The sequence below is a fragment of the Lactuca virosa genome, chromosome 8 (genome assembly GCF_052849685.1).
Source record: "Lactuca virosa cultivar CGN04683 chromosome 8, Lactuca_virosa_CGN04683_v6, whole genome shotgun sequence".
NCBI classification, from domain to species: domain Eukaryota; kingdom Viridiplantae; phylum Streptophyta; class Magnoliopsida; order Asterales; family Asteraceae; genus Lactuca; species Lactuca virosa.
In genome coordinates, this window is record NC_136433.1 from 251,648,420 (window position 1) to 251,668,415 (window position 19,996).

Genomic DNA, 19,996 nt, shown 5'->3' on the forward strand with positions numbered 1-19,996 from the left:
CGCTACAGTTAGACTCGACCAGTCTAGGGTGAGAAAATCTAAATTCAATATCGGCATTCACTAGAATGCCAAGACAGGCGAATTAGTCATTATTATGCATGGTTATAACGACTCACATAGAGATCCATTACCATCTAAGTAATCATTGGGAAATCATGTTCATGTGCTATGACGATACAATAACACAAAACTATCATACTATTTATATCGGAAAACATCGGATTTTCCGGGGGAATAAGATTATTCGCTTTTACTTAGAACAACTATAATACAAGAAACTATTACAAAAACATTTCACCTTCGCATGTTTTGAAATCATTTACACGTATACTTATGGATCATCACACCTTTTTCGTAAACAATTTCTGTTTCAGAAAATATCGGATTTTTTGGGTTTTACAAGCAATACAAAACATTTTCATATCAAACCTGCTTATGAACTCACCAACATTATATATGTTGACCGTTTTCAAAATAACTTGTGTTCTCAGGTAACCGTTAGAATGAAGAGTTATCAAGCATGTGTCTGAATGTCTTTTGTGTGATGTCATTTGATAAACAGTTTATTTTTGGGATTATGTAATGTAAACAATGTACTGGATGTGAACAATGACGGTTGTAATGTATTAATGCATGGTGATGTTTATGTTATGTTTCATGTATATTCATTGTGATGATATTTCAATTTAAGTCACACGAGCCCTCGGATGTTTCCGCTGTCTGGTTCGGGGGTGTGACATATTCTCCCGACTCCACCAGCATTACCAGCTTTAGGATAATCTTTCTTGAAATGTCCCACTTCACCATAATTGTAGCACGCTTGACCTACTCCAGCAGCAGGTACTTGGTTAAGTGGTTAGGGTGGTGTTCTACAGAATCGGGCAGTATGCCCTTTTCTGTTGCAGTTACGACACTGCATTTCTCTGCAATTTCCATTATGATGAAAATTGCACTTGTTGCACTTAGGGAGATTACCAGCATAAGGCTTAGCTGGTACCGGGTTAACAGGAACAACAGCGGGTACAGTAGCAGCATTAACTGTAACTAGATGTTTCTTCTTTGACGAATCCTGTGAGAACTTGCCCTTGCTCTTGTTCCTACCCTTCTTGCTGTTGTTGTTGTCATTGTTGTTGTTATTGTTTCCCTTCGGTTGTTCTGGTACAGCAACCACTGAGTGTTGATGGGCTCCATGATAGATAAGAGATTGTGCTAATTCTTTGGCACTGTCAAAAGTAACAGGCCTCGATGCTAAAACACTTGACTGAATTTGGGGTGACAGTCCCCAAATATATCTCTCAATCTTCTTGCTCTCCAGAGCAACCATATCCGGGCAAAGAATTGCCAGATCGCAGAATCTACTAGTATAGGTTGATATGTCAGAACCAACCATTGTAAGACCCCAGAGTTCCTGCTCGAGTTTCTGAACTTCCCCTCGCGGGCAGTATTCCCGCATTAGCATGGCCTTGAAGTTCTCCCAGCTTATCGAATTAGCCACAACCAGAGTAAGTGACTTAACGTGGCCATTCCACCACGTTAAAGCTCTTTCTGAAAAGGTACAAGCAACGAATTTGACCTTGCTGCTTTCAGGACAGGAGCAGATTTCGAAAATTGCTTCTGTCTTTTCTATCCATTGCCTTAATGTCATAACTTCTCCAGTTCCATTAAAGGTCCTGGGTTTGGCATTGGAAAAATCTTTTAAGTGCACTCTCGCGAGTGCCCATGATTTTCGCCATGGTTAGAAGGATTTGCACCAGCTCCAGACCCACTAGCTCTAGGAGTATTAATATGAGACATGGCAGCAGCTACAGCCGCCGTGACCGACGCTTCGAACATAGCGGGGTCGAACTGAGGAGGTGGTGGCGGAGGTGGCACCGGCGCTTCATTAACAATGTTACGCCTTGGATTTTTACGAGGAGGCATCTTTTTCTATAAAAGTCAAAAGATACAATATGGTAAGATATCAAGAGTGAATATGAATTTTGATATCTCTGAACTAAAACATATAGCTCAACACGAATCTTGTAATGAATTGGAAATAGAAGTCTACGACAAGTACAACTTGTAACAGAATGATATGAAATTGAATGGTTATTTTTCAAAGACTATGAAAATGCATATCGATTGAATTGGCATATTGATTACATAAAGTTTGGAAAACTTGACCCTAAACAGGTCTACAATATACCAAATTATGAGAAAACATCGACATCATACAGACCTTCCGAAATAATAAAATTTTTGTGGTATTACTGAACAACATGAAAAATAACGCTATAAATTATCCGTAGACTTAACTATAACCAAAAGAGTAAATAGGAAACAAGTACTGCATCTTCTACTGTCGACGGGTATCTCTTGAATGAAACCTCAACCTAGCCAGTTGACACTCCATAGCAAGCATATATCTTTCATATACTGTCAGACGTGCTCGAAGCTCTATAACTTCAGCTCGAGTTTCAGCTAACCCTTGCAGTAGAGACTCATTGTCTCTTTCGGCTCTCTCACGAGCATCTTCCAACCGACGAATGCGGACAGTATTGACTCCTGCATTGGCGTCAACTTTTGCGATTCGGTTGAGGGTTGTCCTACCCTGAATCACATTACGAGCAACTCTACGGACCAGAATAGGCAGGATTCTATCCGCTGAGCCTCCCTCGCTCAGGTTATAGAAGCTTCGGTCTCCATTGTATGGCATTGGTTGACCCTGTTCTTGGCTCCATGTCTCTAAACTTTCCACCCACAGAGGCGTCGGGCCTTGAAAAGCCGGACGAGGGTTAGGATTTCGGTTTTGAGCCACCAGAGGTAGGTCATTGACTTCTGGCTCGGAGTCAGAATCCTCCGAAAAGTTTTCTGTGAAGTCGTCATCCAAAGGGATTGGATGATTCTCTTCTGGATCATCATCAAGCCATCCTCTGTTATTTTGGTTAGGGAAGTATGGGTCTCCGGGTAAGTGAAATCCAGCCATTGTTATCTAAAGGAGAATAGGGATAAGAGATATAAAATATAGTTAGTAACGATTGATTAGGGATACAAGTTTCTACAAAAGAGACCTACAGTTAACAAGTAAGGTATTCTGTAGGACTTGTTCTAGATATTACTATAACTATAAAGTGTATACTAATTATATATAACTTGGGTATATTCGACCTTTGATTAAATGACCCGGCTCTAAATCCACAACCAAACAAGGAACAGGAAATGAAGCTAAATCACATATTCTAAGTCTATATAACTCTAATTATATATAATTGTAATATACCCTTAATATTTATAGTTCTACCCTTAATTGTTCTATTGTTTTCACATGTTTGTTATTAGTATATAGTGCCTAAAATACCCTTATAGTATTTTAATCTTTATGTTCTGTTTTAGAGTTCTTCTGAATATGTATAGTTGGTAAGTTTTAGACATATCACAACACCACTATCACTCCCAAACACATGTTGATCATATCTCAAATCAATATAGTTGATCAGGCTATATTAATCCCAGATATGATTACATAACTGCCCAGGTTTGACTGTAATGTCCAATATCCAAATACTTTTAAGTTCTTATGATTGTGATACTGTACATGTAGATAAGTGTTAGTATACTTCTTGTAAAAATAATTAAATTTTTAAAAGTATACTTGTAGTCAGAGATCTTAGCCCCAAATGTATTTATAGTTTGTATATCTTTTATAGATTGATATATTGAGTTCACTATAAACAATGCTTTGATACCAATCTGTCACACCCCCAAACCAGACGGCGGAAACGTCCGCGGGTGGAGGACTTCATTTGTAGTATCACAACATATGCATTATAGTAATCAAAGTACAAACAACCGTTGTATTTAAAAAATTAAATATTTACATGTGTTTCCATTGTATACTGAAAATAAATAGTTGTACAAAAGAAGAAGACAAGACATGATAGCTTCATCTTCTCAAAAACTTGGGGTGTGCCTGTCTACTGATTTCCTGAGAATACAAGTAATTTGAAAAGAGATTATCAACATAAAGTTGAGTGAGTGCATAAGTATTTATGTTTTGAAAGAATGTCTTCTGTTTTCTTGAATATGCAAACTGTTTCCAGAAAATCCTATATTTTCTGTTGTATATGGAAAGTAATTGTATTTGCATTAAACTGTTCTATTTGTAAACCAATGTTTTGTATTTGTAATCCTTTTGTAAACTTGTATCTGAGAGTGTATCTGGTTTCACCAACTGTTATTGTAAACTGTAATATTTTACTGTAAACTATATTTTGTAAACTAGTACTTTGGAATAGTACATAAGTTTTGTAAATTATGCACTAACGTATTGTTAATATCTTTTATTGAATTATTATAACCATACTGACTAGATGGCCTGACCCAACGCTATGAATGCGTTGAACACATGTTGATAACAATTTTTCACTCACAGGCGTGTATGCCTGACTGTAGCTAGCAGTCCAAGTGCGGGGTTGTCAATCCCAATATAGATCTATACACACATTGTTCGATCCCCGGTTGGAGATTCTGGTTATAATGTCAGGACTTTAACTAGTTTGTTTAAAATGAATTAAACAACCTGAACTACTTGTCTCATAAAAGCATATAAACGTTACATGTATAATAGTTATGAAAACCCAATCATTCTGAAATAAATGATTGATAGTATGTTCTTGAATTAGTATTCTTAACATGTATTTGGAAGAATGTATAGTCTTGAATAGTTTTGAATCAAACCCTTGTTCTTGTAAAACAATGTACTCTAGTATACTTGAATCGTGAATTAATGTTCTATGAATCATAAATTATACCTATTATAATTTATATGTACTTTCTGATTTTATAACGAGTATTCATGAATGTAACCCCTTGCTCAACATGTTACAAAGGGTAATTGAAACTAATGAATTAACTTTTATACTTGTATACATATACAAATATATATAAGTAAAATTTAAATGACACTCGGACAAATAACTGATACTTGTAATCCCACATCCGAACAAGGAAAAGGAATCAAAGAGGGTTATTAGTCATAAGCCTTTTAAATCTTATTTATATAAATATATGTATACTAGTATGATTTTTGGGGAAAAACATAAGTTATAAGAACATTTAAAAGAAGTTTGATACTTTGAATCATATATTAAAAATCATTTGATTTGATAATATATGAAATCCATTTTTACAAAATATTGAAATCACTTGTTTATAATACAAAAACTTTGTGTTAGACTTGTATCCCCCCCCCCCCCACCTTAAAACAGTAAAAACTATGAAAATGTGGGGGTATGAACTCACCTGATGTAAGTTTTTCAAATGTATAATCGGTGTAGGATGCTAAGTGTCAAGTGAAGTCTTGAACACAACGGATCCTATTAACATATAACGATACATATATGGATATAATTAGTGTATATAACAACTAATTATATAAGAAACTACTTTAGGGACTAGGAAAACACTTGAATTTAAGTGTTACAATCACATGTGATTGCTCTAAAGGTGTTTACGGCCACACAAGGTGTTCACAGCCATGGAGTTTACGGCCAATGATGTTTATGGTCTAAGAAGATCTTTAGTTTACGGTCAAGGGAGATGCTTATGGCCGTAAACTCTTATGTTCTTGGGAAATGGTTGATTTCAAGGGTGTATGTTATGAGCTTCTATAGAATAACTAGTATTAGGATGTATACTTACGTTTTGAAGCTTTAATGAAGTGTTCACGACCTAAAGAACTAGTATGTGTTCTTGGTGTTCTTGGTGTTCTTGAAGATCTAGCCGAAAGAGATGATTTCATGGATGAAATCATAAGGTTTTACTAGATTAAGCATAGTATCAACAAATGAATGGAAGGAACACTTACTTAATTGGTGAGAATTAGAGGTGTTCTTGATGATACTTGTAAGAATTTGAGAGTTCTTGACTAGAAGATATGAGAAATGAAGGAAAAATGAATGAAATATATATATATATATATATATATATATATATATATATATATATATATATATATATATGCGAGGGTTTACGGCCGAGGAGTTTCCGATCCGAAGTCGGCGAAGTGTTAATGACCGAAGCCTCGTTTACGGCCTGCGAGGAGTTTACGGTTCGAAGCGTTTACGGTCGTAAACTCTTTGCGGCCCGAAGTGTTTACAGTCCGAGGCAAGAATAAGATGCGAAGTTCTCGGTTTTAAGCCTTTTCCTTCTAAATTCAACTATGGATATTATAAAGATTTTAGCAAATAAAGGTTATTATCTGTGACATCCCCTAATTTCTCGGCCAGAAAAGACCGATTTAATTTATGCTTTTTAAAATAAAATCAGAGAAATCTTTTTAAAAGATGTTGCGGAATTGGTCCCCAATACAAAATATGATAAAAGTTTGTCAAAACCTTTCTTTAAGAAATATATAATTTCATTTCATATCAAAACCTCGGGATGTCATGTTCCGATACAGATCAAAAGCATAAACAAGACATTATAAGCTTTTCCACAGTTATTTACAACTACTGGCCTATAATGCAAAAATCTCTCATCGTCCTCCGACTATGCTCGGGGTCCACTACCTGTAACATAAAAAGCTGAGTGGGTCAGGCTTGGGAGCCTGGTGAGCATATAGGGTTTTCAACCCACAGTAATAATAAACTTATTAAGTTCATCAATCAACAATAACCCTGATTACCCATTTCCCATTATCTTCACTTTACGTCCCTAAACACTTATCACAAGGAACCTAGCCTAAAGAATATCATCGGGATGGACACTACTGCTAAGGGGTTTCCTCAGCCATACATGTCCTAAAGGCAACCATGAGGGGGATGGAGTACAGCGAATGAACACCCAAGTTCATTAACACCTACAGGTTGCGGGCCTGCTAGCGTTCCACTGGACTGTCTAGAAAGTCTGTGGTCGTCATCCAAACTCCGCTAGATGACTGGATCACAAATCACATCGAGGCCTCTCATCATTTTATCTCATCACACATCAACTATCTACCCATGTTTACCCAACATATTTGTAGATAAAAATACATATACAGTTTAAAACTTGTATAAAACATCAATTCAACAGTCACCTCAATTAAAGAATTAATATAATTACACGTAGCACATATTTTATATAAAATACTTCATATCTAGGTGTAAGATGAAGGTGACTATACACTCACATGATTTGATGAAAATCGGACAGCAATTCGTTTCCTAAAACGTTCGTTTCTAATAAAATCGGGAGTTTTATTCAGAAACCGGGCTCTGCGAGGGTCGGGCTTCGAAACCGAAAAGATAAATTTTTCGGGCTTCTCGGGCTCTTCGTGGGGTATTCCGGGGGTTATAATCGATATCGGGGCTTTGGGGGATGTTAGAATGAAAGAAATATGGGTTTAGTGGCTAAAAGTGACAAGTTTTCAAAATACCCCCGGGAGGTCTCGCACCCTCCTATTTATAGGGGCCGAGGCTGCTGATCCAAGGGCTGAGAAGCCTCCACGCGTCAGCAGATCCGAAGGCTCGCAGGTGGCTCGCACGTGGGCTGCGCATGCGAGGGGCTCGGTGTCTTGTTCTGATTGGACCGAAGTCCGGCTCCGAGGAGGGGGGGGTCTGTGGCATCATGCGAAGGCTCGGACACGAGGAAAGGGGCACGCGTCGGATTTTCAGTGGACCGCTTCGGATGACTCAGCGGTTTCGGACACGTGGCACATTCTAAGCGAGGGTGAGGTGGCCGAAGTCCACCTATACGAGATTTCTCGGTTTTGGGAATTTTTCTCGATTTTCGCGCCAAAACTTTTAAAATCCATAACTTTCGCATACGAGCTCCGTTTTTTACGTTCTTTATATGCACGCGTAGGTAAAATTATGCTCTACAACTTTCGTTTAGACTTTGTCGGCTAATTTTGACTTTAATTTTTATATTATTATTTTTAACAGACCGGGACAGGAAATCCATTAAAAATTCATAACTTCTTCATCCGACGTCCGTTTTCGTCTGTCTTTTTACCGTTGTGCTACTATTGACGAGACCTAAGATTCTCGTTTAGGTCGTGTCGGCTAAAAATCACTCAATCTAAAATTCGAGTTTTTAGCTGTCTACTGCTAAGCTGAAACTTCGAAAAAATCATAACTTCCTCATACGAAGTCAGATTTGGGCGTTCTTTTTATACCTACTCTCGGTTTAACGAACACTACGAGTTTCGTTTAGATCACTAAGGCCAAAAAGTAGTTTATCAAAAACTCACTTTTTACGACATTCGGCCCCGTGCCGGTTTTGTCGCGAAACTTCGACAGGTCATAACTTCTTCGTTATAACTCGGATTTCGGTATTCTTTATATATCCGTAATCCTTGTCACGCACACTACAAGTTTCTTAATAGATATCGGCTTTATCTAATATTTATTTTTGACGCTCATTTTTATTCTTAATTAATTAAACCCTAATAATTAAGCATAAAACACATAATTCACATAATATTCACATAATTCCTTTTCATTTATTCAAAATGAGTTACAAATGTTAACCTAGACTATAATGTCAATATTAATGCCTAGCCTAGAAACACGTGCATTACAATTCTCTCCCCCTTAGGATGATTCCGTCCCCGGAATCATACATCAGCAAACAAATGCGGGTAGCGACTCATCATGTCACTCTCCGTTTCCCATGTGAGATTTGGCCCATTCGTATGTTTCCATCGCACAAGCACTAAATCGACCATCTTGCGTCGCAACTTCTTAGTGTTACGGTCAACGATTGCCTCAGGTTCTTCAATCAACCTCTTGTTTTCATCCAACCTTAATTCAGAAATGGGAATTATGTCGGGCACATCTCCCGTGAACTTTCTCAAATAACACACATGAAAGGTGTTATGAATACCCTCCAGTTCTTCCGGTAATTCTAGCTTGTAAGCTTGATTCCCGATCCTCTGAAGAACTTTAAATGGTCCCATAAACCTTGGACTCAACTTTCCCCTTTTACCAAATCTTATAAGTCCCATCCACAGCGAGACTTTAAGTAAAACCGAATCTCCAACTTCGAAGGATATCGGTTGTCTTTTCTTGTCAGCATAACTCTTTTGTCAATCTTGAGCAGCTAACATCCTTTCCCTTATCACTTTCAACTTTTCAGCAGTTTGATGGACTATTTCAGGTCCCATAAACTGCTTTTCCCCAGCTTCCAGCCAACATGATGGCGTTCGACACTTTTCCCCATACAAAGCGTGATAAGGTGTCATATTGATGCTTGAGTGGAAACTATTATTATAGGAAAATTCTACTAGAGGTAAGTGTTCATCCCAGTTACCTTGGAATTCTAGGGTACATGCTCTCAGCATATCCTCCAATGTTTGAATTGTTCGTTCGCTCTGACCATCAGTTTGCGGATGGTAAGCTGTACTCAAACACAACTTGGTACCCAATTCCTCTTGTAGACTTCTCCAAAACCTTGAGGTAAAACGGCTGTCACGATCGGATACAATCGTTAACGAAACACCGTGAAGCCTCACAATTTCCTTCACGTAAGAATTCGCAAGTTTATCCATAGACCATTTCTCGTTAGCGGCTATGAAATGTGCACTCTTAGTGAAGCGATCAACGACCACCTAAATCATGTCGTGACCGTTCCTTGTTCTGGGTAGTTTAGTCACAAAATCCATGGTGAGGTCTTCCCATTTACCCATGGGTACAGGTAAAGGTTCTAAACTCCCATACGGTTTCTGATGTTGTGCCTTAACCCTAGCACATGTTACACACTCGGCCACATACTTAGCAACATCGAGCTTCATCGTCGACCACTAGTAATAGGGTTTTAGATCCCTATACATTTTCGTACTGCCGGGATGAATCGAGTACATGGTCTTGTGAGCTTATTCCATCAGAAGATCACTTACTCCTCCCGTCTTAGGTACCCAAATCCTATCTTTGAATACCTTCAGTCCTTGACCGTTTGTATCAAACACCAACGTTTTACTCAAACGTTCCTCCTTTCGGTCATTTTTCTCTAAAGCTTCCTCCTGAGCTTTCTTTATACTTTCCACAATTGTCGAGACAACTTCAATTCTCAACGCTCTTGGCCTTTTCTTTTCAAGATTTACCTTCCGACTGAGAGCATCAGCAACAACATTTGCTTTACCAGTGTGGTAAACTATCTCACAGTCGTAGTCCTTGAGTAATTCTAGCCAGCGTCGTTGCCTCATGTTCAATTCCTTCTGATTAAAGAGATATTGAAGACTCTTATGATCAGTGAAAAGTTTTCATTTTGTACCGTAAAGATAGTGTCTCCATATCTTTAAGGAAAATACTACCGCTGCCAACTCCAGATCATGAGTGGGGTAGTTCTTTTCATTCTCTTTCAATTGCCTCGATGCATACGTTATCACTTTATCCCTTTGGGTCAGAACACAACCTAACCCAACTCCAGAGGCATCACTATAGACTGCGAAGTCATCAACTCCTTCAGGTAACGAAAGAATCGGTGCTTCACACAATCTCTTCTTCAACTTCTCAAAGGCTTCCTTATGCTTCTCATTCCAAGCATAAGTAGCTCCTTTGTGGGTCAAAGCTGTTAATGGAGTAGCAATCGAAGAAAAGCCATGGATAAATCGGCGATAATATCCGGCTAATCCTAAAAAGCTTCAAATCTCCGTAGGACTTTTTGGTTGTTCCCACTTCATCACAGCTTCAATCTTAAATGGGTCAACCATTATTCCTTCTTGGTTAACCACATGACCTAAAAATTGGACTTCTTGAATCCAAAATTCACATTTGGAGAACTTTGCATACAGCTTCTCCTTTTTCAGAACTTCTAGCACCTCACGCAGATGCTTTTCATGCTCCTGCTTGCTTTTCGAATAAATCAAGATATCGTCTATGAATACTATCACGGATTTATCAAGGTATGGTTTACAAACCCTGTTCATCAAATCCATGAAAGCTGCTGGGGCATTGGTTATTCCGAACGACATAACCAAAAATTCATAGTGTCCATATCTTGTTCTGAACGCAATCTTCTCGATATCCTGCTCTCTCACCTTTAGTTGATGGTATCCCGACCTAAGATCGATCTTCGATAAATAGCTCGAACCTTGCAACTGGTCGAACAGGTCATCGATCCTCGGCAACGGGTACTTGTTCTTTATCGTCGCTTTATTCAGCTCTCTGTAATCGATGCACATTCTCATGCTCCCATCTTTCTTCTTTACAAATAACACAGGGGCTCCCCAGGGCGATGAACTAGGTCGAATGAAACCTTTGTCCAATAACTCCTGAAGTTGTGTCATAAGTTCTATCATCTCTGTTGGTGCTAATCGATACGGTGCTTTTGCTATTGGCGTCGTTCCTGGTAACAAGTCGATACGAAATTCTACTTGTCGATCAGGGGGAAATCCGGGAAGATCTTCGGGAAAGACTTCCGGATAATCACACACCACCGGAATATTCTGCACCTCCTTCTTTTCCTTCTTAGCATCGATCACGAACGCTAGATATGATGTACATCCCTTGGTCAAACACTTTCTGGGTTTCATTAAGGAAATGATTCCAGAGTTTACTCTGCGTTTGTCTCCATACACCATAAACGACTCTCTCCCTGGCGGGTTTACTTTTACTATCTTCTTCCTACACAATATTTCGGCATCATTGGCGCTAAGCCAATCCATTCCTAAAACTATGTCGAATCCATTTAACTCGATAGGCAATAATTCCTCGTGGGACTTATTCCCATCCAAGTCAATGAGGATGTTTTTCATACGATGGCTAACAGGTACAAACTTCCCACTAGCAATCTCGACTATTATAGCATTAACTAGTCTATCTACAGGAAAAGCTAGTTTTCTACCAAATTCATGCGAAATAAAGGAGTAATTGGCTCCAGAATCAAACAAAATTTGGGCAGGCAATTAGTTTACGAGAAAGGTACCTGAAGCGACATCGACTTCTTCTTTTTGCAGCTTCAAGTGTCATCTGAAAGGCTCTCGCCTTCGGCTTTGGTGGAAGATTGGGCTTTGCTGCATCCTTCCTCTTTGGATCGTCTTTAAAAACATGCCCTTCTTCATGGCACTCAAAACATACCCTCTTGTCGGACGGACACACGTTGGCATAATGCCCAGTCTTTCCACATTTGTAGCAAGTCACCCCCTCACTACATTTCCCAGAGTGCTTTTTCTCGACTTCTCACACCATTTCACTTCAGCTCCTCCTCCGAATTTTCTCGAACCAGTCTTCGAGAACTTGTTCTTTTTATTGGAACCTGAAGTTCCTTCAAACTTTCTCTTTTCGCCAACTTCTGCCCTCTCCAGACCCTTCTCTTTGATCTGAATCTCAACATTCTTAGCAGCCCAGATGGCGGCTTTCAAAGTGGTTGCTTGTTTAAACATCGGACCAAAGTCCGCTGGTAATCGGAGGGCGAACTTGTTGACCTTAGAGAGTTCAGTTGGAACTAGATGAGGAACGAGCTTCATCTTTTCCGTAAAACTAGCAGCGTATTCAGTAACACTCATCTTTCCCTTCTTTAAATTCTGGAACTCATTGTTAATTTCCAGAAGATCCTGCTCAGAGCAGTATTGCAATTTCAGTTGCACCACAAAGTCTTCCCAAGACATCTTGCTAGCTTCTCCCTTGGGCATCGAATCAGCTAGTAACTTCCACCAGCTCAATACACCAGACTTTAACAAAGGAATTGCAAGTGCGGTCTTTTGTTTGTTGATGCACTCACAACTTTCAAACATCGTCTCTATTTCGGAGATCCAATTCATGACTTCCACCGGTGTCAGACTTCCAGATAGACATGGTGGTTTAGATGCCATGAAATCTTTGTATTTGCATCCGCGTCCATCAACTCCTCCATCCTGGTTGTTTTGTCTAACTATCGGTGGGTTGGCTTGACCAAGAGTCCCACTGTAGTTCCCTCCTACTGATTGCCCTTCATTCAATATGGGCTGTTCAACAGGTATCGTAGTTTCTTCCCTATTATGTTGTAGTAATCGCCTTGTCTCCTCCATCTGGCGATCTAACATCATCTGCATCATTGCTTGTACCCCAGCCATCGTCATTGGCTCAGGTGCAGCTCCTACAACAGGTACTTGCTCAACTACTTGAGGTTGAGGTTGTTGATCCCTGTTTCTGTTTGCATTTGCAACTCCACTACGAGTTCTTGCTATTACAATCTATATACCGAATAAGGCGAATTTAGGTCTTTATCCTCGATAGGTATTTAAATTCCCTTATCACTCCGAAACGTTTACATGTTAGTTCTAATGTCGTAATCATACGCTTAGAATCCTACACACATAAGGTTTCCAGATCCGGTCGGCAACATACCATAGATCCGAACAAATAATGGCATATATGGCAAACATATAACATTTAGCACATAAAAGCATTTTATGCATCTTTCCTAAAATAAACTAGTGCTCGTGTCTAAAATATGGTAGACACTCATCTCACAATCATCACTTAGCATTCTAAGTTTAAGTCTAGAAATCCTACAATTTCTTAGTTCGCTTAAACTAATGCTCTGATACCAACTGTGACATCCCCTAATTTCTCGGCCAGAAAAGACCGATTTAATTTATGCTTTTTAAAATAAAATCAGAGAAATCTTTTTAAAAGATGTTGCGGAATTGGTCCCCAATACAAAATATGATAAAAGTTTGTCAAAACCTTTCTTTAAGAAATATATAATTTCATTTCATATCAAAACCTCGGGATGTCATGTTCCGATACAGATCAAAAGCATAAACAAGACATTATAAGCTTTTCCACAGTTATTTACAACTACTGGCCTATAATGCAAAAATCTCTCATCGTCCTCCGACTATGCTCGGGGTCCACTACCTGTAACATAAAAAGCTGAGTGGGTCAGGCTTGGGAGCCTGGTGAGCATATAGGGTTTTCAACCCACAGTAATAATAAACTTATTAAGTTCATCAATCAACAATAACCCTGATTACCCATTTCCCATTATCTTCACTTTACGTCCCTAAACACTTATCACAAGGAACCTAGCCTAAAGAATATCATCGGGATGGACACTACTGCTAAGGGGTTTCCTCAGCCATACATGTCCTAAAGGCAACCATGAGGGGGATGGAGTACAGCGAATGAACACCCAAGTTCATTAACACCTACAGGTTGCGGGCCTGCTAGCGTTCCACTGGACTGTCTAGAAAGTCTGTGGTCGTCATCCAAACTCCGCTAGATGACTGGATCACAAATCACATCGAGGCCTCTCATCATTTTATCTCATCACACATCAACTATCTACCCATGTTTACCCAACATATTTGTAGATAAAAATACATATACAGTTTAAAACTTGTATAAAACATCAATTCAACAGTCACCTCAATTAAAGAATTAATATAATTACACGTAGCACATATTTTATATAAAATACTTCATATCTAGGTGTAAGATGAAGGTGACTATACACTCACATGATTTGATGAAAATCGGACAGCAATTCGTTTCCTAAAACGTTCGTTTCTAATAAAATCGGGAGTTTTATTCAGAAACCGGGCTCTGCGAGGGTCGGGCTTCGAAACCGAAAAGATAAATTTTTCGGGCTTCTCGGGCTCTTCGTGGGGTATTCCGGGGGTTATAATCGATATCGGGGCTTTAGGGGATGTTAGAATGAAAGAAATATGGGTTTAGTGGCTAAAAGTGACAAGTTTTCAAAATACCCCCGGGAGGTCTCGCACCCTCCTATTTATAGGGGCCGAGGCTGCTGATCCAAGGGCTGAGAAGCCTCCACGCGTCAGCAGATCCGAAGGCTCGCAGGTGGCTCGCACGTGGGCTGCGCATGCGAGGGGCTCGGTGTCTTGTTCTGATTGGACCGAAGTCCGGCTCCGAGGAGGGGGGGGGGTCTGTGGCATCATGCGAAGGCTCGGACACGAGGAAAGGGGCACACGTCGGATTTTCAGTGGACCGCTTCGGATGACTCAGCGGTTTCGGACACGTGGCACATTCTAAGCGAGGGTGAGGTGGCCGAAGTCCACCTATACGAGATTTCTCGGTTTTGGGAATTTTTCTCGATTTTCGCGCCAAAACTTCTAAAATCCATAACTTTCGCATACGAGCTCCGTTTTTGACGTTCTTTATATGCACGCGTAGGTAAAATTACGCTCTACAACTTTCGTTTAGACTTCGTCGGCTAATTTTGAATTTAATTTTTATATTATTATTTTTAACAGACCGGGACAGGAAATCCGTTAAAAATTCATAACTTCTTCATCCGAGGTCCGTTTTCGTCTGTCTTTTTACCGTTGTGCTACTATTGACGAGACCTTCGATTCTCGTCTAGGTCGTGTCGGCTAAAAATCACTCGATCTAAAATTCGAGTTTTTAGCTGTCTACTGCTAAGCTGAAACTTCGAAAAAATCATAACTTCCTCATACGAAGTCAGATTTGGGCGTTCTTTTTATACCTACTCTCGGTTTAACGAACACTACGAGTTTCGTTTGGATTACTAAGGCCAAAAAGTAGTTTATCAAAAACTCACTTTTTACGACATTCGGCCCCGTGCCGGTTTTGTCGCGAAACTTCGACAGGTCATAACTTCTTCGTTATAACTTGGATTTCGGTATTCTTTATATATCCGTAATCCTTGTCACGCCCACTACAAGTTTCTTAATAGATATCGGCTTTATCCAATATTTATTTTTGACGCTCATTTTTATTCTTAATTAATTAAACCCTAATAATTAAGCATAATTCACATAATATTCACATAATTCCTTTTCATTTCTTCAAAATGAGTTACAAAGGTTAACCTAGACTATAATGTCAATATTAATGCCTAGCCTAGAAACACGGGCATTACATTATCATAACCTTAATAAAAAATCCAAATAATAAAAAGAACTTTAGTTGACTTTAGTTTGACTATGGTTGACTTTAGTTGACTTTACAAACAGAAAATAACGGGATGTTACAGATATGGTTTTATAATCACTAAGATAATCATAAAACAAGATACTCAAGTACTCTCCCATCTCTTCAGATTGGAGAAACTTTATCTTTCTGCCTAATTTGATTCTTCTTATTCATTCTGCCATACATTGAAACCTTTCCAATGTTTCAGAATTACATTTGAACTTGTAAGCATAACCACATTTACTAAACCTTAGTAAATCATGTGGAATAATCTTATCATTCCTTGTGGTGGACATGACCAGCGCACAACCAAGTGTACCCGATCCCTTAGTCTTTTTACTTGACTCACATATACATGTGAACAAGTAATTAGTCTTAATTTCCCAAAGATGAAATTTCTCATTCATCATACGATACAACTTGCATGATTCCAAGTTTCTATCCAACTGAAACTTGGGTGATGAGAATCTTTCCTTATTTGGTAAATTATGACACTACCACAAATGAAAGAATCAAATCCATTTTCCAATATTGCTTATCAATGGAAACATATAAACAACAATTTTTTCACAAATGCCATTGTAAGGAAACTTAAAATAAATTAAAATCAAAACCTTTTCTTTTATTTTAAAACTTTGCAAAAAAATCTTATCCTTACAATGCAGATACATATGAAAAAACATGTTGTTATCTATTCCTAAGCAATATATCCTAACTCTTAAGCAGCAGCTCAAAAAATTCTGATCATCGAACCATGCGATCAAGATCCATCTTCGCGATCAGATCAGCATACTCTTTCTTTAGGTTTCCTTTGATTCTTCCAAAACATCAAAATGTAATTTACATTACATCATGTATTAAGAATCTCCAAAAGAGACTTCATATAGTTAGATAATAGACTTTACCTGAAGCAAATTCAAACTTTTTGACTTTTACCATCCTTATGAACTTTCAGGTAAATTCGGCAGCTTCGCAACCAATGTCACTTTTATTGGCAAAAGAAACATATGGACTCTTAGGGAATGGTACACAAGACTATCTCAGACTTACCCTTTCTCTTTACCATTGGTCAAATGACTTGACCATGGCCGATCCCTTTCCATTGGGAAGAGAAAGCTTTTCTGGATTGTTACCATTGTCAATGTCCATGGAAGTTTGGGAAGTAGATCTTCCAATCAAATTTGCTTTTCCAGTGCTCCAAATCATTTCTGATTTAACAGCAACAAGCAAATAGGTAAGATCATTAAGGGTCAAGTCATGGTCTGTCAAATAGTAGCCCTTAAAGAACTCACTATATGACTTGGGAAGTGATTGAAGAACCCAGTCAACAGTCAACTTCCTTGAGGCTATGACACCCAGCTCTCCCGGCTTGTCAATATGTAACTTGGTCTCTAAGCACATATAGACTTTGCTTGCCAATAGGGATTGAGTGACCTTGAACTTTTCAAGTCTTGAACTTGTGGGTTAGGGAGAATAATTGGAGGAGGTGGAGGAAGTGAAATATGATTTCTAGTCCCATTAATGCACAACAAAGGGATTCATCTTTCACCTTGATTGCCATTTGGGATATCATCTTCATTAGGAAGCTTGTTCCTAAGGATTTGGGAAGACCATAGTTGTCAAAGCTAGACATCTATAATGGGAGAAATTCAAGTTAGTTGATTTAAGTCCTTAATATATCACCCAATATGAAATATTAAGGCTAGGACCCAACAAACTATTTTATAACTTGGAAGAGGGATGCCGTAATCCAAGCTACAAAATATTTGAAGGTAGGTAAATGACGATTTACCAATTTCCACCATGAAAAACGAAATTGTTCATTAAGTTTTAATTGGATTGAAACTCCTAGATCTTTTGAGATTCGTTGAACTTTCAATGGCATGTTTAAATCTCGATTGTGCCCTCTCAAGTTTGTGACTGGGATGCCGAGGATCACAAACAAGGTGTGACTAACCATGCAAATTAACATGGCACCCTTAACTTTATCACCTAATCGATGTGTCGGTTAACCACACGCGCTCCACCAATCTATGATAAACATTAAGTTACCATTTGCCACACATTGTCAGTCCCATGTTAGTGTGCCGGTTAACCACACACGCTCTACTAACGACTTAACAAGGGTGCAAAGTGCAATTTCATGGGTTAGCACCTTTTCACATTTTCCTAAGTAACTAAGATTGGGAATTTATAAGTGTTTAGTTACTTAGTATTTATCATTATACTTTTAATGAAGGGAGAATTATAGTCATGTCCTACCCGTTCGGCTAACGACCCTCCACCAGTCAAGGAAGCGGTGGGTGAGAGTGGACACCCATTAAACTGCCATTTTATAGGCAGTAACCTTATACCCCCCTTAGAGACTGGCTTCGTGAATGAGGCCTACGAACGGTAAGATTGACTTTACTCTTATACATATATATATATAAATATTAAACCTATAATATTATAATAGTATAAGGGTTGAATTTTAAACTATTAAAATTCGAGGGTTTGATTTGGAATTAAAGTATTCATAAGTAAAACTTTACAAATTCCAAAACTTGAGGGCAAGTATTGAAACTTTTCAAAACTCTTGGATTTTCATAACTTATGAGTTTAATTAAGGTTTTAAAGGCTTTAATGAAGAGACTCTTGAACATCCATAACTTGAGGACAAGTTATGGAGTTCATAAAACTATTTATGACAAAGATGACTCTTCAATTTTATAACCTATGGAAATTTTTATGAGTTTTAAGATTCATAAATGTGACTTTTCATATAACTTGAGGACAAGTTACAAAAACACATTTTATGAACAACTTTTAGATCAATTTGGTTTGAAAACAACTATCACACAATTTTTTATTAATCTAAATTAACTCATAAAAACAAGGTAACACAAAAACTTTTGGTTATCCATAACTTGAGGACAAGTTATGGAGTCCATACAATTTCATTAAGATCTAGAATTACACTAACAAACAATTTGCACATAATTCCTATGATCTGCCAAAACTCATAAGCATGAACAATCCATATCAACAATTTTCAAGAATCATATAAACACATATAAAACTTGAAACTTTGATAATAACTTTTAAATTGGTTTACCATAATCATTACCACATTAAAAACAGGTTTATAAGTTCAAAACTACTTAGGGTAATGATTCTAGACCAATCCAGCCAAAAAACTCGAAAATCTGCATTCAGGGGGTCCAACTCGCCGAGTACATGAACCAACTCAACGAGTTAGATGAGTTTTTCCTTGGACTCGTCGAGTCCATCAGAGAACTCGGCGATTCCACTGTCCAGAACAGCAGAAAATCGATTTTTTCAGCTTTTTTCAGCAACTTGCATCAAGTATAATTGAAAACAACCCTAGTCTCTGATACCACTGTTGGGTTTTGAGCATTCTAACACTCCTAATGTGTACATGCAACCCTAAATACCTTGGATCTATGTTTTCTCTATTATACATGCAAATATGAACTTTCCAAGGTATTACCCTAACTAGCATACAATCTTTGATACTTGGGTAATAAAACAAGTTAGAATACATACCGTTTGTTGTAGCTTGATTCCATGGAGCTTAAGAGCCTAGTGCCTCAAATGTGACACCTCAAATGGTTCACACAACATCACCAACATCTTGGAATAACTTGAGAGAAGATTTCATAGGCTCAAAATCGGCTAGCCCTCACATGTGTATCCCTAGTGCCCATTTTGTGAACCAAGGACTCCTTTATATATTGATTAGGGTTACATCCATCTAAACCCTAATACCCATGACCTTTCATTTACATAGGATCCATGAGTTAAAAGCTCCATGGACTTCCATACACTCTTAGCCCATCCTAAATAAACCTTGGCCCATTCCATATATATATATATATATATATATATATATATATATATATATATATATATATATATATATATATATATATATATATATATATATATATATAAGAGTCCATATTTAATTAGCCTCTTTTGATCACTAAATTAATTCCAAATTAATTCTTGATCAATACTAATTAAATAATATGATTTCATATTAATATATTAGAACTTATAATATATTAATATAAATCATAAATAACCTCTTCTCACAAAAAGTCTATCCAAATGTTCCGATGTCATGCAACCCAAATGGTGTTGGGTTT